We start from the raw sequence: 23989 nt of genomic DNA on the forward strand, positions 1-23989 counted from the left end.
CATGCAGGTTTATTTTCCCCCGTAAGTCTTGAGATTGTCAGTTGTAATCCATCCCGTGCACGGAATGCAACAAATGCACCATGAAATTGAAGGTTATTGTGGGAGCGTAATGCAAAAGCTCTGTTTAGAACACCAAAGCTGCCGTCAGACCTGCTGAGAATGGGTGTGGATTGGATTTGCTTTTCATTTAGATGCGTATTTATATGTATAAATTAAAAAAAAAAAAAACGGGTTTGACATTGAAAGACAAAGATTAAAACTCTATTTGTAGTCAAATAGCATGCCAAGTTTCCATTTTTCCCCCCAGGCCTAATCTGATCTAGTGTACTGTACTGGTCTAATTGAGTGTTTTTCAAAAGTCCCCTCCCCAGCTTGGACCTACTGTAAGGGTAGGATGGATGGGAAGACCTCAGAGTTCTGCCTGCGCTGGGCTAATCTGATCTGATAAGTGAGGATAACTCCTCCTTTCTTGTCTCCCCCTCCTTGGTTCGACCTCCTCCCCTCCTTCCTCTCCTCTGCCATGGTGTGGTAGGTCTGATTTGTAGTTCTGCTCCTCTCTCCCCACACAGACGGCATTTAAGCCAGGCCCCACAAGCCCCCTCTGATATGGGGAGAGTTCATTAGAGATGTGCCTTTGATGGGCAGCCTTTTCATGTGACTACCGGTTTTTCAAATACCTTGATGTAGAAGCTTAAGAAGGCATTGTGCAGTAAGCCCTCCTTTTGATGCGACTTATTTAGATCTGCATAGTAAATCAGGGGGAGTAAATAACCAGCCAACAGATGGAAGCAAGGAGATAAGGCAGCGGCGAACAATCGCATTTGTATTTTGTTATGATGTTGACAGCAGCTAAAATTCACTAATCTAGAGCCACTGATCTGCATTTCAAAGAAATCTCATTTAGCAGCAGGGAGGATAAAGTTCCCCTCATTGTGTCTGTTTTATTGCATTCTTTGCTAATTTATCTGCCGGCAGATTTAAACGCGCGGGGCTCGGTGGTCGGAGCCGGCGTCCGCTCGTTGCATAGGGGGTCTTAAATACTGTGAAAGCGGTTCCGTCTAGACTGTGAGCTGAGGGTAATTACACGTCTGACCATGAATAGAATGAGTTTGAAGACTCATCTTTCTTCGGGCGGGCCTGAATTGCTCGACGAACGCTGATAAGGAGCATTTGGTCCCCACAGAAATATTGCCAGTGACTTTCCATAATGTCCCCCCCCCCCTCCCATTTCAACAGCAAGGATGGTATTTACTTTTAAGATAAAGTTATTGTGTACAGTAATCTGACTTGTTAGCATAATGTCCTCTTTCATGGCAGGACACTCCTTCTTCTGCTGTGTGGAGGTATTTGTAGTCTGGGTCTTAAATAGTTTATCTTGACTTAGTGCACGAGTGCTTTATGTAAATACCAGCCTATAGCATTCTTAGGCCTTCATGAATACTTGAATGCATTTGCCATATTTATAAGTTGATAGAATTTATCGGCTGGGTTTATATTTGGCTATGTGTGGTATTTGTAAATCCCCGTGAATTGGAGGTCATACAGCCCAATAGACATCCTAATGCTTTTTCAGTGAATAAAATATGACATGTGCGCAGCCTGGAGGTATATGCACCGGTAAATAATGGGGCGGGAGGGAGCAGAACTGGCCTTTCATATCTAAATCGCGGTTAAAACTCCCAACTAGAGCGCTGAGCGTACTTAATCTGCTCTTCAAGTTTGCAAAGTTTGGTCAAGACAAATAAAAATGGCAGCAATTGTTCTGTTTTTTGTTCTCTCCTGCCATTAACATTAAAACCTCATGGTCGCTCCATGCTACCCTTAGCAATTGCGCAATCGCTAAGGCGGCAGATGAGTGCATCAACACATGCACGCTTCATGTTGCACCGCTTGTTAACTCCAATGAGAGGCACAGAAGCGGGATTGTCCACACGTCTTCCTGCTGGCCCTCAATTCACAGATGCAACAAACAAAACAATTTGTTTTTTCCAGCTTTGGACTCACGCGACACTTTGTGTGTTTTCTTCTCTTTCCAGACAGCTGACATCGCTGGATTCTCTCCATACCTGTGACAGACAACAGCAGCAAGTTCTGTCCCCAAGGGTGAGTGTTTGAACACGGGCCCTTCGTGTCGTCCGTCAACGATTCCTCCACCTGGACAGTCAATTGGCGCCAGTGGCGTCCGTACAGTCGAGTTTTCATCTTCGAAATCTGACTGTTTTCATAACGCCAAGAGGTTTTTATTGACACACCAACCTGTAACTTTCCTCTTTGGTGGCCCTGCTGCCTTTTGGTGATTGGAGTGGAGGTCAAGGGGCCCCCGTTCCCCTGCTCAAATGTAACAAATCTTCATCTTGTCCACCTTGATAGAATTCCCCCTCCACTGGGCAACCTCTCAGTTGTGCCTCTTTGGTTTTCACACCCCAAGGATTTTCAATCTACTCCAACTTAGAAGTTATGATATGCGTTTGTGGCGGACAAATGTGCGCCAGCGTGGACATCGGGGCTTTCTGTATTTATTTCATGCCAATTGAGATTTGCAGCCCAACATGAGGGAATAATGTGGACAGAGGGGAGTCAGCGTGGCCGGTTTGATTTCACCCACTAGGAGCAAGAGGGCAATAACACTGCCTTGTTCATAGCCATGCTCATGTTTTCAGTCTAAACACAATCCCCCCCCCTTTTTTTTTTGTCAGGATGAAGTATGCACACACAGTGCCCGTAGGAAAAAGCAGACAACACACACTATAAACTGAACGGGTAAGTGGAAGCACTTTTTCCTGTCCTCGCATGCACAGATAAGCGCATCGCCCGTAACGAGCCGCGCCGCTCATAAACGCCAGCTGTTCCTCACTGTCAAAGCCAAGAACGTAAACAGGCTCTTATTTACAATTGGCCGCAACGTGACGGATATGATGCAGAAATGAGCGCAGCTGATTTGCGAAGACAGAGGTCTCGTCTTCCCGAATTGAAGCAGAGTCCATATTTCCTCTCCTACCTAAAAGAGATTTAAATATTAGTTCTTAATTTGTCTCGTACGCTCTTACATCTTCAAAGATGAACTCTTACTGCCTATCTGCTGGCCATAAAAAGCCCTTCTGATCATGGCGGGGGAAAAAAGTTAAATTGCCCCAACGTGTCAAGCTACACTTCCAGTGTGGACCTATACAAAATCGCCGGCAATTAAACTCCTCTTTGACTTAGAGAAGCTCTTCAAGCCCAGCCGTCCTCTGCTCGCATTTCCAGTTTCGAAATTGATTTCAGATCAGAGACCGCTCCGTTTCCAACCCTCAAATGGTTTCTCTGAGCCCGCTAACTGTCGTCCCCGAGTGGGCAAACGGGTCTTTACCCTGGGCACTCAGAGCAGTCGAGGGGGTTGGAGGAGAAATCAAAGCGACTGGGATCCTTCCCCACTGGCAGCCTCCATTGTCTCGCTGATCTGGAATTGGTGGAGAAGGTGAACACGGCAGGGTGGACGGTGGGGGTGGATGGAGATCAGGCGAAGCAACCCCCTCTTTATTTTCCTAATCTTTATCCACCATTAACCCCAGTGCCCCAGTGTGTGGTTGAGATCAGGGCCACTGGTCAATCCCCCATTCACTGCCACCCGGAATATTTTAAAGTTAAGCCCCATCGCTTAACAAAAAAAGTCTTACTCATCAAAGGTTTGCTCTCCCGTCCGTCCCTCTCTTCCTTCCGTTGACGCTCGTTCCCCAGGATCTTCGCACATAGACAGGAGAAAAGTTTGAGAAGTGTCCAACTTTGCATCTTGAGCTAATGAGGTTGGGTACTTTATTCTTAAAGTGGTCAGTCGTCACGCGCGGATCTTCAGTTCATATCAAACGAAAGCGCTGATTCCAACTATTGGGTGCGACGGAGGAGATGGGGTGGAGAGCCCAACGGTCTTTGAACTCCATGGACGTTTCAGATGGTTCTCCGTAGACGTGTCGTGTGTCGGACGTGGAGATGTGGAGATTAGGCCCCTGAGAGCAGAGAAAAGAGATTGTGTGGAGAGTGTTTGTCCAGAATCCACAGTTGCCATGAGAATGGAGAGAAGCAGGGTGATGAGGAGGCTTAGAAGGAGTATTGCCATCATTCCTTAAGGAGACGATAAAGAGGCTGAATGACTCTATTGATCCTTCCAGGCGCCTCGTTTTTGCCTCCTTCCTTTGTTGTATAAGATGGGGTAAAAACAAAAAAGCTTTGTGGAAAAATACGTGGAGCCCGTGACTGATTCAAACTTCAACGCGGATTCTGATTCCAAATCCAGTCGCCGTCATTTCCACCAACAGGAGCGGCTCTGAAGTTCCCCCGTGTTGTTCTTATTCGAGCGGTTTAATTGGAGAAAAGGTTTGAGTGCGGCCTCAGTGGCATTTTTCCAAGAGCCGGAGATTATTGTGAAACCCAAGCGGACGCGGGCGTGACATCAGAGCGGCCTGACACGGGCCTGAACTCCCCGTTTCAGGTGGGAAGAATTACAAGCGGCTTCGCTCGCAGGTGATCGTGTCCAATGAATCGGTCCCACACAGCGGCGCATTCTTCTCCCCGGGTCTAAATTCTGATTGTCTTGACAGATTGAACTATCGTGTTATCACCAAACTGTCACCCGGCCTCATTTTCCAGCCTGCACACATAGTTCTCAAGTTTATATTAGCCCTTCACAGTCCAGTGTTTATAGGATATTGTGGTTACGGCCTGAACTGGGCCCACACTCTTAACCCCTCTGATCTCTATTTATGTCGGCAGGTTACAGTATGTCAGTCTGCACCGAGCTGCCACAAATCACCTGATTTTTAGTGCAAATGGTGCAACAAACATGCTAAATAGGGCTATTTATTGTATTCTGTGCACATAAATTGGCTTCTATGAACCGCCTTTTAACAGCATCAGTAGGTTTTGAGCGCGGGCTCGTGTGTAACTTTGTATTTTAATGAGATTTTGGCAAAGCCGTAACTCAGAAAAGCATAAACGTGTGTTGTGTTTCGACTTGACGAGGGGTTCCGACCTTCCATAAAGATTTCTGTTACGAAAGGGACACGCGTTTATCGTCTTTGATGAGACGTTCGTAAAATTGCTGTCAGAGTTTTCGAGCCGCTGCCAAAAGGCTTTTATTGGGAAGGCCGGGAGCCGAGTCCTTTGTTCCAAACGATCACTTGATCGCGGGTTGAAAAGGGATACAGGCGGCAGTGAAAACAACAAGAGCTCACAATCCGACTTCCCCACCACAAACCGCAAGCCCAGGCAGCACAGTTGTTGCTACCTGGTTGGAGAACTGTGTGTGTGTCTGTGTGTGTGTATGTGTGTGTGTGTTGGGTGCTTGATTTGGGTCAGGGAGTTGACAGACAGTGGAATGTGAATGTGTGTATGTTGACAAACTCCACTGCACTCTGAATGGGGTTTGTGATTACACCTCATCATGCGTGCTGCATCGGTCTTGTCCCCGGCCCCCTGATCCCTCTCCCTCTCTCTCCCTCCTCTCTCTCTCTCTCCCCCCCCTTCTGCCCCCCCCCCCCCCCCCTCCCTCACCACGGTGCCTCTTGGGCAATCATGTGGTCACACTACCTGACTCCTCGCTGCTCAAGAGTGCAGTTGACAAAAACAGCCCGAGGCCCGTCATGTGGAAAAGATTCGCTCGGCACACAGCATACATTTCACCCCCCCCCATCCCCCATTACCACCAACAGATCCTCACTTTCTCCCACCCAAGTGAAGCACAAAGGTGTTCCCTTCTCCCGCTCACCTGTGAAGGGTAGCGCCGTCGCCTCGGTCCGGCCCGAAAGTGTATTTCCTTTCAAATTAGCCTTTGCAACTTCGCGCACGGGCGCCGCTTCGCCCGGATCCCACCACCTCTCCCGTCTCCACTCGGAGCGGCTCGGGCAGCTTCTCTTTGTCAGTTTGAGTTGCACTGCTCATGTCATGTAACATAAAGCCGGCGGTCGGTGAGTGCTCTCGGCTGTCAGTCAGCCCGGCCGTCCTGGCCCGTCGAGCTGCTCACCTGTGTTTATTGAACGAGAGCTGCTCCACGTCACCCAGGGAGAACACCTTGTGTCTCTCTCCTGACTTTCTCTACTTTTGTTTCGCCCCATTTCCATTCCACCTCTCCTTTATTTAGTAAATCCAATACTGCCCACTGTCCGTGGTCTAAATCTGCCCCCCGTCTGGTGTCCATCTCTTCTCTGCACCTGGCTGATCGCAAACACCCACGCTCAGACGTGCACCCACCTTGCCGGTTGAAACCTGTGTGTGAAAGTTGCTAACGCTCAGCGGAGCATTATATTGCAGATAAAGTAAATAAACTGGGCTGGGAGATGTCCCGGGAATAAGCGCGGCGGTCGCGCAGATGGTGCACCCACGCAAACAGACGCACACGCTGGAAGGGGACGGCCGCCGAGGTGCCGGGCGTCCCGAGGCGCCGGCTGTATGTCTGTGCAATTTCAGAGGTTTAATGTTTTTTTAAAAGAAACTCTTGAACAGCAAGAGATGGATTTTAGGGTCTAGTAGCTACGTATCTTGTTAGCTGAGAGCACACGCGGGATGAGGGTTAGGGTACAGGACGCGGCTTTTCATCTGGAATTCGCACCAAAACTGCTCGGAAAAGTCCCCGAAAAGTCAAAGGTAGCCAGGTCATTTCAACTCCTCTAACCTCTATTCTTCTTTTCACTGCATATCAAACCCTTTTTTTGTGTGGGAGCGACTTCTCGGCGACTCCACATATTAGTTGAATTTCAGGGCTAATTTTTTTCCCTTTGCCGAGGGGCTTTAGAGCCAGCGTCCACTTGCTGAGCCCCCAGTTTAGAGCGCTAACACGTCTCAATGGTTGATAGAACACCCTATTCACGTTTCTACCTGCTGTCGGAAAAGACTCTCCTTGTACTCGCCACGGCTCCATTCTGTGTCATAAAGTGGTATAGGTAACATAGTAATACATTTGCATTGTGCCTCGTGACAAATACCCGACCAGGTCCCGCTCACTTCGCTGCCTCCCAGCGTGTCCAGAGAGCGCCCGCCTTATCAAAGGCACGGGGGTCATTCAAAACTCAGCCGCCATCCACTCTTCGCCTTTTGTTGAATATTTCTGCGCGGGTGATAGTTTTCTCATTTATTTAGTGAATAGGCAGCAGGCCCGAAAGAAGAAAGAGAATTTTACATTATGGAAATGACGGAATAGGTTATAATCTTCCACATATTCATCACAGCAGACATTGGACCCTTGTGATACTGTCCTCCATTGGGCTATTGTTCTGGCCCCTTTCCGCACGCTGTTCCCCCTCAATGGCTGAATCGAGCTTTAATACTGTCCCTCTTCGGAATGACAATGTTTACCAGCTATCATTCAATAAGGAGCCAGGACGACACCCCTCTGCTGCCTGAATGTGCAGATATAGAATGGCAGCCCTGCTAGAATGGCAAGGAGAGGCAAAGTGATGAGACATTTATGTGTTTTACCAACTCATAAACCGTCCCAGCGTGCATGTACGTACACCAACACGCTGACGCAGCAATATTTGGTCATTATTGCCTCTGTGGGCATTATGGCTGAGTATGTTGACAGTAAACTGGCCCTCACACCTCGTGTTGGGCTGCATCCGTCACTAAAATATTTACATATCTCTATAAAGATCCTTTACTCACATTGAGAGGTAAATAAAGGCCTATTTATTTCACTTGTCTCTTATTGTTGCTGGACTCTCACAGGGGAGCTAATGAGATTTCTATATAAAGAAAGTCGAGCTCAAACGTGATGTTTGTGTTCCTTTTTCCTCTGCTGTCCTCAAACTGTTTTCCCTTCAAAGTCCTGGCGGCGTTGGGGATTAGTCGCCGCGGCTGCTAACAATCATTAGCGTGTTGTCGCCGTTGTGTTGCGTTCCGCAGCTCCTACCTCTGGCGTACGTCGCCTAGTTTGGAAAAAAAGTGGGAAAAACAATCATTCCGACCTCCAGCGACCCCGCCTGACGCGCAGTCAGTTAAATGGTTTGTAAGACGTTTAATTACCAAATGGCATCATCGTTATTCATCTCATCATTAGATGTATGATATTAAGTGAATTGCCTCCCCTGGGTCCCCCTGTTTCACAGATCAATAGATTTAGCTGAAGCTTGAAGGGGGTGAAGGTGTGTGTGTGTGTGCATGTGTGTGTGTTGATTTTTTTTTTTTTTTTTTATTTAGTGAGGGAGGAGGGGCAGTTAAATACACTTCCTGATACCCACAGCAGCAGTGACACTGGCTAATTTATTTATGCATTTAGCTTTAAAATAGTTTCACTTATGCTAATTCCCATGTCCACAAAACGGTTCTGGCCGCTGGGTTTATTTTGATGGTTAAAGGACACGTAACAAAAGACAAGGTTACGGCATCCTGCACGCCCCCCCGCTCTTCCACGCAGTGCTTGCGTTTGCACTTCGGGACACTTTGTTGGTGTCCCGCTTTGTTTGAAGGCATTGTGGAGATTGCTAATGCAGCGTGTACACCTCTGAGGCCCTGCAGCTTGATATCGCCTCTATTCCCAACGTGAATGTGGCTGAGTGGCGATCAGGGACCATGAGCCGCTATTCACTGCAGCTGGCACTACCAGCCCAAGTTAATTGTCCATTATCTACTATTATCAAAGCTCCCCCTCCCACCCTCTCTTTTGCTCACAATTCCAGTTTTCCCGACTCAATATGCTGCTGCCACATCCATGCAGACCTCACCGCCAGGCCTTGACTGACTCCCGATACCAGCGAAGGCTTCCTTTGTCCCTGACGTTGCACCTTGAGTGTATTTTTTCCCACCCCTTTTTGCTTTTGAGGAGGATCTGCCAAGGAATCCTCGGAAATCTCACTTGATGGCACTGTTTTCCTTTTTGCTCCCCCAGAAGCAACAGGGCATGTTTTATGTATGCCGGGCACCCTCGCTGGGGCACGGAGACGTGCGCCTCTCCCCTTCCTGTCCCCGGGCACTGGGGGAAACAGACAGAAACAGCGATAAAATGAAATAAATAAAGCTCGCACAACATCGTTAGAAGTGCAGCTCGACTCCATTCGGGTGATTGTTTTTATTCCTATTGGCCCTTTTTAATATTCCCTCTTTTGAATGTATATTTGATGTCGATATTACAGCCCTGCAGATTCATTAACGTACGTTTCTCCTGTGCCGTCAGGCGTTGCTTGAATAATCGCATCAACAAGACGATGCTGAGAGTTCCTTTGAATCCACACCTACTCTCATTCACCACTTGATGCACCAGCAATTAGTCTCCAGATAATATTTCCCGTCCCGCACCCTCATAAACACACAAACGGTGCATTTTAATGCCCCTTCTCCTCTGTGCTGTTATGGTTTCCAGATTATTAAAAAGTGCAGATGTATAAATTAAGTTGAAAGGGATAAATGGTCACAATTTGACCATTACGTCCTACGCTGTCTAATGGGCAGCAGGAGTTAAACTTAGTTTAAATAGGAGTTGGATGGATGAATTGGGGGGGGGAGCAAATGGTTCAGCACTATGAAGCATTGGTCTGACGGCCCCGTCTCATGAGCAGCCCGTAAAGATGCAATACATCACAGTGAAAAATACCTCCAGCTTGTGTTGCAGCGCCGCGCACATCATAAATAAAGGTGTGCCTCGTATAATTGAGGCTCGTGTGTGGGGGGGATGGGGGGCCTCAACTGGAGATGAGAAATGGAAATCTGTGTACTGGTAAATAGATAATCACACAAAAGTAATTGAGGTTTTCAAACCCCAATCTAGTCTGCCAGCATGAGCTCGTTTGCATGTTAATCACGTCGGTTGTTTCCCTTCATCGCAGGGAAGTCCGCGCACACGCGCATAACCAGCTTTTAATTGCATTTAAAATGTCACAGAGGTGGAACACATGTAATTTAGCCAGAACTGTGTCCAAATTAATGGGTACTACTGAGACGCTCCATTGGACAGGGTTGGAAATGAGAGAGGCCGGCCATTGTTTGCGTCTTTATGAGGGAAGCTTTGGGCGATAACGTCTCTACTGGACCGGCAGTCGAAGCTGAATCTGACAGGCAACCCAACGGTACAGTACATGCTTATATAATGTGGAGGGGAGGGGGGGGTCGGATGGACGGTAAAAGGTTGGAAACATCAAAGGGATGGTCCGTATACTTGAAGGGAGGAAAGAAAAGCTGGGATATATTTCTCCTTTCATCACCAGGTGTTCTGTGGAGTATAAATTACCGAGGCGATGTTTCCATAACTAAGATTAGGGCGCATGTGAGAGAGGGGAGACCCGCCAAACAGCCCTAGTTAATTTTTCATAGAGGTGGGCCATCAGAAGCAGGAAGCCAGTATTGCTCTTCCCCCCCTTTTCCAGATGCCTTCCTCACCTCTGCGTCCTACCAGCACCACAGTCCCTCTTCTTCTACCCCCCCAAAAAATAAAAGTTCTGCTGAGACCTACATGAAAGCGAGAGACTGCTAAAATGTTAATTTTACCATTTGCTGTTGAGGCCCGCTACCTTTTGTGTTTGTGTTCATCCCCTCTTCTTTTTTTACCCTTCTTTAATTCCCAGTAGCTCTGTTCTGTTTCATGAACGTGCTGCTATTTTGGCCGTTTGAAGTCTTGAGGTCTCGGCGAGCGTGGATTTGACTGGCTAGAAAATACAATGCCACATGGCGGATGAAAGAGTCCACCCGTTCGCTTCCTGTGTAAAGCCCGGTCCTTCCTGTTAATGGTGTGTCTTATACCAGTCCCAAGGCTCCAGTTGTGCTCACAAGCCCACCTCCAGTACACAGTCTGTCCGTCTTGGACTTTGGCTCGGATCAGTTGTCCTTTTACTGTCCTCAATCACCGTTAACCCCAGTAAGTCTGACCCCCCCCCCCCCCCAAAAAAAACAAGCTTTTCTTTAAAATAAAAAAGAAGCCAACAATGAGAAAGGTTGACACATTCCAAAAACAAACAAAAACAACAAATAAAACGATACCGCCAAGTGCACAGCGAAGATTTGGCCAAATGGATGGATTCCATTGTGAGATTTGATAGTTGGCAATTAGGGTGAGACATCCTGTGTGCGGAGTTGCTTAGCATTTTCCTTGGCCGGGACCAGATTGTTTAGTCTGCTCTCATTGTGAGCTGTTTCTGAGCTGCAGTCGACGGTTGTTTGCAGAGCGCTGGGGGGAAAATGTGAGAGGGGCCAATGCCTTTCTCTATTTATTTATTTTCCCCGTCCTTGGAGCTGGAATCTGATTTGTGTTCATGTTTCTCTATTCTCTCTGAACGGTTTTTAAGTGTGGCTGCTGAAATCTAGACTCTGCATGACCTCAGTGCGCGGCCTGTGTTTCATTAATGACCGGCCCTGTGGTTTAGGGAGAGGAATATTTTTCATATGACACCGCCTTGCATTAGCGCGGAGCGGCAGCAGCTGCACAACCACAAAACCATCCAATTTTGTGGCTTTGAAAGGTGTGAAAAGTTCAGCTCCCCATAGCCAGCGCTGCATTTTTAATTTCACCCTGTGTGTGTGTACGCGTGCCTACATGTCGCAGAGAGGACCTGCGAAAAGGAATTCTATTCTTTTTTAAAGAAGTCACCTGCTAATGAAACATTTGTGTTTCATCCCCCTTGGCAACTTGTTAAGTAAACAGTGGAGATGTGTTTCAGAGCGAGACGTTTACGTACTTGCAGATTTGACGTGCTTTCGCCTCGGAGAAGCCTCCTAAAATAACAAGCAGGGAATTCAAAGTGGAGCAGGTAGCATTTTGACAGCTTTATTCATTTGTGATAAATTCTGTAACAATGGTTTTATACTGTTTGGACCCTTATAGTTCGGAATACAAGCGGGCCCTTTTGAAGTCTCTCCCTCCTCCCGTTATTTTTTTTGCCACATCTGGCACAGGAGGTTTTTTTTTTCACGGATTGATTGATTTCCCAGATTCTGGTGGAAGCAACTCACGCAAAGCCACACAGCAACTCGCTAAGAAGCATGCAAGCATCCATGGACACACTCGCCGAGCCTTTTGCGCCCCCCCTTCCCCCCCTTCCCCTCAGTCCCAGACACTAGCCCACTGTAACTCTGTTTTGTACCTTGCAGGATATTGAATATCCAAAAGGAAACCTCAGATTTGTCCCGTCCTGAAAACAAAGAGCCCTTATGCTCCCCTCCACCTCCTCTCCTCTTCACCCTCTCTTTTAAGCCGGTCCCGTTATCAACAAGTTTCTCCGGAATCGTAACATGTTTATCCACCCCCCCATCCCCAAGTCATTCTTCCTCATCTATCATTCCTACAGGCTCGGCGGCGGTGCACGCTGTCAGCTCGGGGGTGAGAGATTGAGGTTAGTCACCGAGGCTCAGGAGGGCGAACAAAGGAGACGATTACCTAACTGCCCCGCTATGTATTTGATGTGGAGCCCCTCTGTTTGTTTGGGGAGGTCCGGAGCTGAATGCACAGGGAGACGTCTCACAGGAGGCTGACGGGCGCTTTAAAGCTGACACCAATGCGCCCCCCCCCCCCCCCCCCTCCGCCATTCGTCTCGCTAAACACACGGCAACAGGCTCTGACAGGGGCAAACAGCAGCACACACACAGGAAGTTTACCAAGTTTCCCAACCTGCACAAGATTTCCAATCTCGCCTCCGACCGTAATTGGGAGCGGGTTTTTTTTTTTTTGGGAAATTTGAATCACCTGTGACGATGGCGTGACACATTCTCCGAGCACCCCCGGTGCACGCTCCGTGCACTATTTTGACAGCTCTCTCTAATGAGTCTGCTCTCCGTTGTCACCAGAAATAAAGTTTTTATTTTGTCTTGGCGCTTAATCGCGAGGTGGCGTAAACTACTTAATTGGATTCCAGAACTAAAGACAACATGGCAAGACTGCTTCTTTTTTTGTTTCTTTGCATCAGCAAATTATTGGTTCACTTTTCTTTGATTAACCTCCTGTTAGGTGACACTTAAAAACGGTTGATCGCAACCCAAATTATTTAAAAAATGTTGGTGACTTTTAAAAGCGGGGTGACTTTTCCTTTAATTCCTCTGAATTGCAGTTTCCCTTTCTCCTCTGATTCCTGAACAAATACTTAGGACTGTTGATTCACCGAATTCCCCGCTGGCCCTCTCTGTTTTGATAAATTGTACATCTCGCCCTATTTTCAAAGTCATCAGCGATTGCTTTTTTGCCACTCTGTACTGAGCGTGGACGGCTTTTAAAGGCAGTGAGTAGGTCTGATAAGTGGCTCAATCCCTGTACTAAAGCATTTTACTGAAGATTTAATAGCTACTGTATAATGAATTATAATGTATTCTCTCCAATTGCAAACGTCCATTATTATTCACCTTCCGCTACGGCTGGAAATCGTCTGTATTATTGTGACCAGTTTTTCAGGATACAAATCAATCGCTCAGCTCTAAGTGGGGTTATAATTTTGTTGTAAATTTCTCCCAATGCCAAATGGAATAGCGCTCGTCTAGCCGCAGCGGCTAACCAATTTCAAGCGGTGACATCATGGTCAGCCCCCAAATCGACCGTTCGGAATACAAGCGTCCGTCGGAACATTTCAGCCTACTCGGAACTCATTGAAAAGCTTATGAGTTTCCTTGCTGTTCCGGTTTAATGGAACATACCTTTCAATGACGGCGTGCGCCGGCACATCATCGAAGCCGAGCTTCCAAAGTTCCGCTTAACTTGTTGCTGAAATAGTTTTCTCCTTCTTGGGGAAATTGCGATCCTGAAGAAATGTATCGGGGAATCTTTCCTGAAGGGAAAAATTGCAGCTCGCGCACTTGTCTTTGACCACGGCGAGGTCCTCGCCCACTCCGCGGGAACGGCTGCTGTTTAGGAAGATATAAAGGGGTAATTTTATTACTCGGTACATCTCTCCTCAGAAGCTATTTCATTTTTTTCTCCCCCTTTCAGCCTCCGCAGAAGCCTTTATTTGATCTCATATTCCGCAGCGTGGCTGCCTCAGACCAGTCCGGCTTTTATTTTCATTTGGAAAAACACATTTGGCGCGTGAAGGCTGATGGGTTCCGAAGGGGACCGAGGCAAAGTTCCCTGTCGCGCAGGGATGTTTTTTGCTTCCCGCACTTTGGCCGCCAAACTTTTCTATCCCCCCCACCTCACAAAAAAAGCCTCTCCGGTTCTGCGTCCTGCTGACAAACACTCAGCTTTGTGTAGGTTCTCGATGGTCCTGCTAAAATTGATACCAGGTGCTTTGAAAGTGCTGATCATTGGGAAAGTGTGCAGTTTATTACTCGACACACTTAGTCACTCCAGCTGTAGCTGGTCATTTGAGAGGGAATTGAGCACATAAAGTCTGAGCCCTCAGAGCAGGCACAACACCCAACTGTAGGGTCAAAATTAATCCCCCCCCTCCCCTAACATCCCCTCCTCTCCCTCGCCCCGCTTTAAAGTCCACATCTTGGACTATTTACTAAATTGTGAAGCAGTGCAGCTGTCTGTAAGAAGTCCCACATTTCCTGGGGCTTTTTCCCTCCATCTCTGTCTTATTTATCAGCGTCTGCCTCGGCCTCTGAGGCACATATATCCTGTCCTGGCTGGTGACAGCACAATGAAAACAGTTTTGTTATCTGGGTCCTACTTGACCAAACACTATAGCCTGTCTCTTTTTCCTTTCTTTTTTTTCGAGCGGGGCTGGAGGGAGATATCGTAGCTTCCACTGGGCTTAGTTCCACACAATGAATTATCTCCAGATGTAATTCCTACCCCCTCCCACCACCTCCACCACCCCGCCCGCCCGCCCACCCTTCAACCTCAAATTAGTGGCCAGTAAAAATTAGGTTTGAATTAGTCGTGGTGGAGAGAAGAGAGGAGTTTAAAATGTCTTTATAATTAGTTTATTATTCTTAGCTGGAATGCAGTTTTCCCGAATTAATTTGGTCAGCGGGGTTTTTTAGGTGTTACGGGTTCGTAGCCGAGTAGCGTTTCAGTCATGAATGGATACCCTCCGTGTCAGCGCTGGAGTCAAAAGGCCGAGGTAATGGGAGCAGAAGCCCGAAGACAATTCCCCATCTCCCTGAAAGTTGCTGTGGAACTTTTCCCGCTCTTATCGCAAGAATTCACAACACAATTTCTGGTTTTGCCCCCTGACGAGGAATATCAAACAGCGCCGTGCCGTTCTGATGGCCAGTCCGTCTTACTGCCGTACCACCCGCGCCGATGTGGATCTGGAAAGGACCGACCTGCAGCTGTGCCATCCGCAGACACCACGGATCAGTTTCATAAATTGGTTTCAGGTTCTCCCCTTAGAGGAAATCAGAATGTGGCTATTGTATCTCTTTTCCTCTCACTGGTGTGCCATCTTAATGGCGTGACCAATAAAAAAAACCTCCCTCTGGCAGCGAAGGTTGTTATTTATATACCATCCAATTTGACTATATGATAACACCCACAGCCCGGCTCTTTTATGCCCTAACAGGTAAACTGCTGTGAGCGCTTGCTTGTTTAAAGTTGCCCGCTTCTGCCGAGCCTTTGATTTCGACAACTTGTTGAATTCAAATGCACTTTTGAAGAAAAGCCTTTTTCTGGACGTGGTGGTTGAGACGGTGGTAGCAGCTGTGGTGGCGGTGGTGAGGGGGGGCACAGGAGGGCCAATTTAACCTCGAGTGTCTGTCGCTAGTCTGCCAGCTCCTTCGTTTCAAGAGGCCCGGTCAGCTTGAACTGTCTGACTTCTGTCATTTCGATCTCTTTTTATTTTTCAGCTGTAATGTATACTTTAATGCTCGCCCGCCTGCTGTCTGTGTGCGGCGGCGGCAGAAGCAGCTGGAGGGGAGGCGCAGGTATCAGTAAGCTTTGGAGAGGCGCCAGTGGATCGCCGCTGAGTGCTGTACGTGGTTTCTCGCGGCGCATGTTGATATTTCTGGGTCCAAGCGAATGCACAGTGGTTTATTTTCAATAGGGAACCTGGGGCAGGACTCGGCCAGAGGGACCCCCACCCCTGGCTGCTTACCCGGGCTGTTGATATTGAGTCAGGCAAACACTCTCTCGGGGATGTCCTGTTGGGCAGGGATCCAAAGCAGCAAATGGAAATCACATGTGGAGACTCCAAAAGGAAGGCAATGAGGCCTGGATTCACACCCATCACCCCTATATTTATTTTCCATGTATACGTTGTATAAGGAGTCAGTTTTTACTGCGTAATAATACAGTTTTTATCATCAGACTCTTTTGGCAGTAATAATAAAAAATTGATTCCCCCCCCCCCCCAAACAACAAATAAATTATTTGAATAACAAAAATCACCCACCCCCCCACTTTGATTCACTTATTTCACTTTTCCAGTAAAATACATATGCAAATATATTTGGACACTGTCATTATCAGCCACTTAACAGGCATTTCATTAGGGATTTTCTGAATACGCCGCACCGAGGAAGTTGCCATGGATACCCCTGGTGCTTAAGTACAGTATATTAAAATGGTGCTGCCTTCCAACCACTTATATAATCACCAGACCAAAGTGGTCTCTACTCTCCGGCCATATTCCGTCATCAACGTGGCCCAAAAGGCTCCAGCTCCTTCATTCCTGTTTACTTTATAATTATTTCTTTATTTAGTTGCAGGGAGGACAAAGTGGTTTATGAAGCGTGCTTGTGAAACATTCGTGCAACTGTGATGTAATAATGCGGGACGATAGTCAAGTTGACCCCCTCGCCAGTAACTGGACGGCCCCGAATCGAGTAGTTGCATCCCCCCCCTCTGCTTTGTGATCCTCATTTGCTTGCTGTGTCTTTCAAAAGGTCATGCGGGAATTAATTCCACCTTTAATTTTTATCCTCAGCGTGCAGGTTCTTTAATAATGGTTATTAAAGGGTTAATGGAAGGAGTCACGTGACTGGAGGACGGGCGTCTGCTGATTGGCAGACCTTTTGGCAGTGCATGCACTTTATGGTGGCCTGGCGAAGTGATGTTGGCAGAGCTGACAGGGGGAACCTCCTGTGTGACGGGTGCTTGCCTCTGTTAAATGCCCCAGAGGCGACGCACTTTAATTGAAAATTAATCGTTAGGGCTTCTTCCCGCGTGTGTATGCACGTAAACTACTGTGCGCAGGAGAGCAGCAGCGACGCTCGATGCCATCCGTCGCCCTCGTAGATTGACTTCCGCGAGGCGCCGCTCCCCGCTAGTGTTAGCGACCAGCTGCCACCACATCGCACCCCCCCCCCCACCACCACCATCCTTCTCTCTTCACTGCTCTCCTGCCGCCACATCAAGACGCTGGTGGGCCCGTTTGTCTCTGTTGACCTTGGCGGCGGAAAGCAGAGGAAGCGAAACACGCAGGGGATAAACACCTGAAGGGAGGAGGGAGAGATGTCACAAATGCGTAGAAATAAGGGTGGAAATCCCACAAGTGAGGGGAATATTTCAAAAGCCGGGGGCCTCTTGTTGCAGGGAAGCTAACTGGCTGGAGGCTCCTGGAGAAATTCCTGGCGTAGTAATATGGACGCTAAAAGCAATTAGCAGTAGTTTAATGCTAGCCCCGTTTGGCTGTCTCGCCTGTGCTTTTCCCTCTGCTCACTCGCCCGAGCTTTCACCATCTCTTAGTCTCTCTGCCACGACTGTCTGGTGTTTACCCTCCTCGCCCGGGAGCGCAGACAGTTGACACTAATGAAATTGCTGCATCTTTTGGTCTGTGTTGGTCTCTAAATAATGATATCATTCAGCTGAAATATGCTCCAGCGGAGCCTGGGAGATAATTCAGAGGCCGTTAAATCACACTGGTGCATTGCTCAGAGCTACAAGTTCAAGTGGTCTTTACCCCGCGTTAGGGGCATCGTCTTTTCTTAAATAAATCTGTCACGCTTCCCTTGGGGGGGCCTTTCCTTAAAGCATAAAAGTTGCTAACCCCATGCTGCGGCTCCCGCATGCCGTCATCGGTCGGCGTATGGATGCAAATTTAATTTCAGTTGCATTTGCGTGACGCTGCGCGCCGAAATGAAATGGGGCAGATGTTTAGAGAAATAATGAATAAATAAACGTCCTTTTGTATGAAAGGCCCATGTGGCAGAAGGAGCCGGTGGCAGATGGACTCGCTTTCTGCATCTGCTGTAAGCAGACTTGGCTTTGTACTCCTCTCTCCTGGGGAAGATCGCGGCTCTCTCCTCGCCAGTGGATTCCTGTTTGTTGGAGCGACAAAGGAAAACATCTGTGGCATGTGAGGGAGAGAGAGAGGGGGGGGGAGAGAGAGAGGAGGGAATTTAAAAAAATGACAAAAGGATCGGCAAACACCATTAACCCTGAACGTTCCAGCTCATTTGCTTGTTGTGCGTTGTTTACAGTAACATGTTGATCCGTCGCACTTGGCGCGGATCAGCCTAACTTGGATCCGCTCTTCGGCTCTCGGCGGGACGGCAGAGGGGAAACTGGGATTAACCGGGGGAGGCTGGTTTGTCTGTCTGACGCCCCGTTTGTGCAGAAAATTTGCCTTTTTTATCAACAGAGCTGCTACTAGCAGCCGTGTTGCTGTCTTTTTTTCCTCTTTTTCTTCCCCGTTGAAAAGTATTTAAAACTAAAAGATTTCAGTGTTCAGTGAGTGTGTGGAGGTCTCCCCACCTCTCAACCTTTGTGGTCTCCCCTTTTTAGATTCCTCCACAAAATGCCTCTTCTGAACCCCCCCACCCACCCCCTACACACACTCACACACACACACACACGCGCACCATTCCTTTGCCACTTCTCGCAACCCTCCACCCCCTCCTCTCCACTCCCCATGACCAGCCCCCCTACCCCTCCAACCAAGCCACTGGTTTTTTTGTGTACTATTGGTCCTCAGGCGTCAAAACAATCCAGCAGGGCTGCCGGACTTGTTTTAATTAGGCGGCAGTGAAACGGCAACTGTCTCTCAGACGTGACCAGGCAGAGGTGCTCTCCCCTCTCGCTACTGTAAATACTGCCATAAATACTTTTCTGCTGATGTCTTTGAGAGTAACCGTCAAGCTAGTTTCTCCCGACTTTTCCCCTTCTTTTTTTACGCTCTGTGGCATTTCCCCCCTCTTTCTTTTCATTTCTGACACACACTGATGCTTCCAGGCTTCTGAGAATACTTCTTCAAATGCTTCTTACCGAGGAGAGTGGATATCACACTCATTGTTTAAAAGGTAGGTCATTTTATCTGTCACTCTTTCCTTCCATCCTCTGTCAGGGACTATTTAAGACTCTCTTGGATGCAGAACGTCTTTTTTCGACGCTACGGCTGCGATCGGACTGATTGTCGTTAAGAGCGCCACACACTCTGCCGGAGCGGCGGCGCGGAGGCAGCCGACCGCCGCTCAGCCCTCGCTAATCCCATTCAGCCTCTTTACACACACACACACACACACACACACACTGACATAAACACAAAAAGAGCTGAATAGAAGCGCGCGGAGCTGCGCTAGAATAAAGCCCACGACACATACCTCTGCGGTGAAAAGCACCTCTTTTAGCCGCGTCCTCCAGTCCCGCTTCCCCTCTCGTCTTCCACAGCGCTGCATAGAGAGAGGGGTAGAGAGCCAGCCCAGCATTGCATGTGTGTGTGCGTGGGTGTGTGTGTGTGTGTGTGTTTGATCGCACACTTGGGAGAGAGAGCCTTAGGACCGACAAACGATCTGAGCGAGGGCAGCAGAAACTGCACCCAGAGCCGGGATGCGGCGGGATAGACCGCGGCACCCTGCTGGAAGACAGCACTCCCCGTGTGAGGATCTCCTCACACACACTTTCTCGTCCACGCGTAGGACCCACCCACACACACTTGACTACCTACCTACACCCTGCACACACGGGCCAAAGCGCTCTGCGTGCGCGCCGCTCAATCGCAAACGATGGGAATCAGCGTCACTGAAGCTGAAGGTTGCACCGTAAATTAAAAAGAGAGAGAAACCAACAGGATAATTAAGACGTCTCTCGTTTTCATTAAAATTAGGAGTGAAATGATAAGTACTGTTTTCCATTAATTGTGATATATTTCGGCGGCGGCAGGCATGAGAAATGATGGTCTAATTATTTCCAGCGTGGAGAGAGAAAGAAGCTGCCGTGTCTCTGTCATAAATTTCCATTTTGTACACTCCCCCCTTTCCATTCACACACACACACACACACACACACACAGGCACCCTCCACTGTCCCCTCTCTTACTCTCTCCATCCCCCCCATCCCCCCCAAGACGAGCCTCTCCTCACGGGCCTGCTTGTCCGACCCACACGGGGGGGCCCGGTGTCAACCAGAAATGATAGAATAATTGTCAGGAAAGGCGTCCGGGCTTCCTTTTTTTTTTTTTTAATGGGGCGAGGGTGATTTAAGCATGCATGAATGGCACGGCGCTGGTGGTGAGAGAGGAGAGGGAGCAGGGGGGAGCCGGGGCGGGGGCTGGGTGGCGGCTGGCAGTGGTGGTAGTTGGGGGGGTGGGGGGTGGGGGGGTTGGCTTGTTTATGATGCCATCCCCCATAAACACAGCAGAAGTGATGACACAGATAGTGTTTCCTCTCTACGGGGTGACACCAGTCGACTTGTGGCCGTGGCAACACACCCTCGGAGGTGGTGGAGGCGAGCGCTCTGTTCTCCGGTCAACTTCTCGGGCACTCCTCACCTTCAGGTAAAAAAAAAAAAAAAAGGAAAAAAAAAAGCCAGGCACTTTCCATCCCTCCATCCATCCGTCCATCCACCCCTCCATCCATCCATCCATCCATCCATCCATCCGCCCGTCATTCCCGTGTCATCTCCAGTTGACTCCGGGCTCTTTGCTGGTTTTAATGGTTTTGTTTTATTGCCGGTCTGCGTCTCCTCACCGTCCCCTGCTGGTTTGTCCCACCGTGTCACCGCGCTGCTCCGCTCTACAGGCTCTGTTAATCTGCTGCTTAATTAGTGCTGATGAATGGCTCGGCGTGCGCGCGCGTGCGTGGGCGCGCGTGCATGTGCACCCCAGTGTTGTTCTGTGCGTGTGAAGTCAGCCAGTGTGGAATTTTCCCCCCTTCGCGTGAGTCGGTCCTGTATTATTTTCAGCCCGACCAGAACTGCAGTTAAACTTTTTATCCGTCTCTCACGAATGTGCGTTTTTTTTTTGTGTGTGTTTGTTTGTTTTTTGGAGCGAGCGACGTCTCGGTGGCACCGATGTTTGATTTGAAGTGTCGAGAGGTCACAAGACCGATCATCGGTGAAGCACTAATTATCAAAGGCGAGAGGGATAATTTGTTTACTTAAATATTGATGAGGGGGAGCGAGGCACGCTATTGGGCTATTGTGGCTGTATTATTAACATTTCATAGGGCTTTGTGCAGGAATGCGAAGGGGACTCCTCTTCATAATTTAATACCCTAATGCATAATGAGCTATGTGATTAGTTCACATGGAGAATTGGCCAAACTCCATTTTGAAGGCAGATAATTTACATTGTTCTCCAGAGTCTGCTGCATAATAGCTTCTTTAGCGCAATAAAATTAAATGCTACACATTTTATATTTCAGCTTACAAATCCCCCTGGCAATATCCAGTTTTGAGGAGATCCCCCCCCCCCTCCCCTGCCTGTTTTAATTTTCCCTTCCTACAAATGGAGAGAAAATTAATTTTAGAATTGTTTAACTAAAAGATGTGTTTACCTACATGTTTTATTTAGAATGCACGCCGGCCAATTAACACCGTTCATTAGCAGCGCCACGTTATTTGTTTTGAAAGTTGAACCGATCACTTTGTTATGCTAATTGTGATGTAATTTAATTTGAGTTCCCGTAATGATGATGCCGCTATTATCCACATAAATGATGCAGTTAAACAGCGCCGGCTCATTTGCATGTGCTGGAAGGGAGAGGAGCTGCTCCCGAATCACTCTGCTTTCATTCTCCACCTTCGCTGCTGCCCTTTGGGTCGTCCCGGCCCCGTCGCCTGACGATTGATGATCCGCGCTTTTATCTATTTCTATTTATTATATTTTAATGAAAGAGACTTTCTTTTGTCCTCTAAGAAATTCATGGAAAATTAAGGAAATGTTTTGTTTTTGTTTATTTTTAAATTCTAATATTTTCATATCGGAGCGTTTGATGCTTAATGCTGCGGCGGAAGACAAAATATTATTCCTGTAACAAAACGAAGGGTCGCGGTGTTTGAGCCCCCACCCGGCAGGAAGAAAGGGTGACTAAGCCCACGTTAAAGACGAGCCATTATCTATTTTGTCACGGGTTAGACTTTGGTAATTTTCCCGTGGAAAGATTATTTTTTTTCCTCCTGACCAGTCCCCCCCTCCTGTTATGCTCCTAATTGGTTACATAAATCTTGTCTGCAATGAATGAGAAATGTTGCGGTGTTGTCAACCGCAATCTTCGCCCTTATTTACCAATTCATTAAGATCTATCGATGCAGGACAGCGAGGGGAGAATGACAACATAAATCAGAGCTGGAGACATAATGACCCTAATCAGCCAGAAATAACTGGAAACGTCACAATGAACTATGTCTCCGTGGCGGCCGCGGCCGGCTCCCCGCGCCTGTCCGCTGGATGCGCCGCGCTGCGAGTCGGGCCATCCGACTGTCATTATCTACTCTGATATCTCCCCTCTCGCCTTGAAGGGGCCGCTGCAAAGATTTTATCCAGGTTTTCCCAGCTCCCTGTCCGAGCGGCTCGCCACCGATCACGAGAGGAACGTCCTTTTCTTCCCCGAGGTCTATAAATACAGTTCAGAAGTCGCCTGCACGAGCCTCCTCTGCTCTCGGTAAAGATGATTGGATGAGACAATGAGGCCTCCCCTCTTTATAGGTCAATTAGCCCTGATTAGGTGGGCCGAGTTAATTAATGCAATTGGCAAATATGCAAATGAGAGTTGACTGATCGGCTTTCGTCACCGTCTGGCTCGCCCGCGGTGGCGGGGGCTGTCTCCTGCATCAGCAGAATCAGGCATCGGAGGGGTAGCACGTCCACTTCCTCTTCTCCCATTTTCCTGCCAGGTTGTGCGTCAGAGCTGGGAGATATTTCGCTGTTTAAATTATTTTTATTATTACTATTATAAATGGGATTCAGATGGAAATAAATATCCTCTTTTGAGGATTTTAACTTTATTTTCTGTCATATTTAACTGCTGGCTTTTTATTCTCCCTCTTACATGGAGACATTGTGCAGACCGCACAATCGAACACACACTTTTTACCTTCTCGATACTCCACAAACACTCCACGCCACATAGTCCCTCTATTATCTTATTCTGTCCCATCTCCTCATTGCAAATAAAGGGAATGACGTTCGGAACATGGCCGTCTGAATGTCTCCCACCACAGAGCTGCGATTTATTGTCGGCTCAAATGAAAAAATTGAAACCCGACGGAGGTTTTCCTCGTTGGACGGGAGATAACCACCTTTGATTCCTGTTGCTTTGAATAATGGTAATCCCGGGGAGAAAAAAAAGAAAGCAAAGTCCATTATTCGCATTCATCTCTATTCATTCGGCCCCACTCCTGATGTTGTAAATATGATTTCTTCTGCCCCCCCCTTTCCTTTTTTTTCCCAAAGCAATCTTAATTCACATGTGAAACACTTTTGAAATTCCTCTATCTGAGAGCAGAAACCATTAGCATACACAGGTTTATAAGGAGCAGTCATTAATGCTCTTTTATGGTAGCCCTTTACTGCCAAAAAGGAAGCTTTTAATTCTAAAGCCCGACAGCCTGGCCTACCTTCCTTAATCTGGGCGACTGGGTTTTGTCAAACGTAGCTCTCCAAGTGGCTGTTCCCTCTTTTTTTCCCTCTCTAAATCCAAACGCCCTCACTGGAATCTGAAGGGCTGTAATAAACTGCTCGTGGTGTCGTGTGCCGTGACAGTCGGCAACCAGAAGATATGAGAAAAACACGCCCGAGTACAAACAATCCTATGATCACAATCAAATAAATCTGTTGTACGACCCGTGTGAATCCACGCAGGCTTCCTGGCTAACTTCCTGTTTCACTCCCCAGCAGTTGAAAGCACTTTCTTTCTTTTTTTTAAGTCAGCACATATGTGGCATTTTGATTTATTAAGCAATTTGACGTATTGGACATGTGAGCCCTTGGCCAGTTACTTCTTTATTTTG

The 23989-nt window shown here is 47.9% G+C and overlaps 1 protein-coding gene across 1 annotated transcript in view; it reads left to right on the top strand.

The window, feature by feature from the left end:
• foxp2 (forkhead box P2) overlaps positions 1-23989 on the top strand; it is a 79592-nt gene that overhangs the window by 5370 nt on the left and 50233 nt on the right. The window contains 2 exon segments of the mRNA XM_057022506.1: positions 2037-2103; positions 2697-2760. The gene's annotated coding sequence lies outside the window, so the exon portion shown is untranslated.

The sequence above is a fragment of the Takifugu flavidus genome, chromosome 22, assembly GCF_003711565.1.
Source record: "Takifugu flavidus isolate HTHZ2018 chromosome 22, ASM371156v2, whole genome shotgun sequence".
NCBI lineage: Eukaryota > Metazoa > Chordata > Actinopteri > Tetraodontiformes > Tetraodontidae > Takifugu > Takifugu flavidus.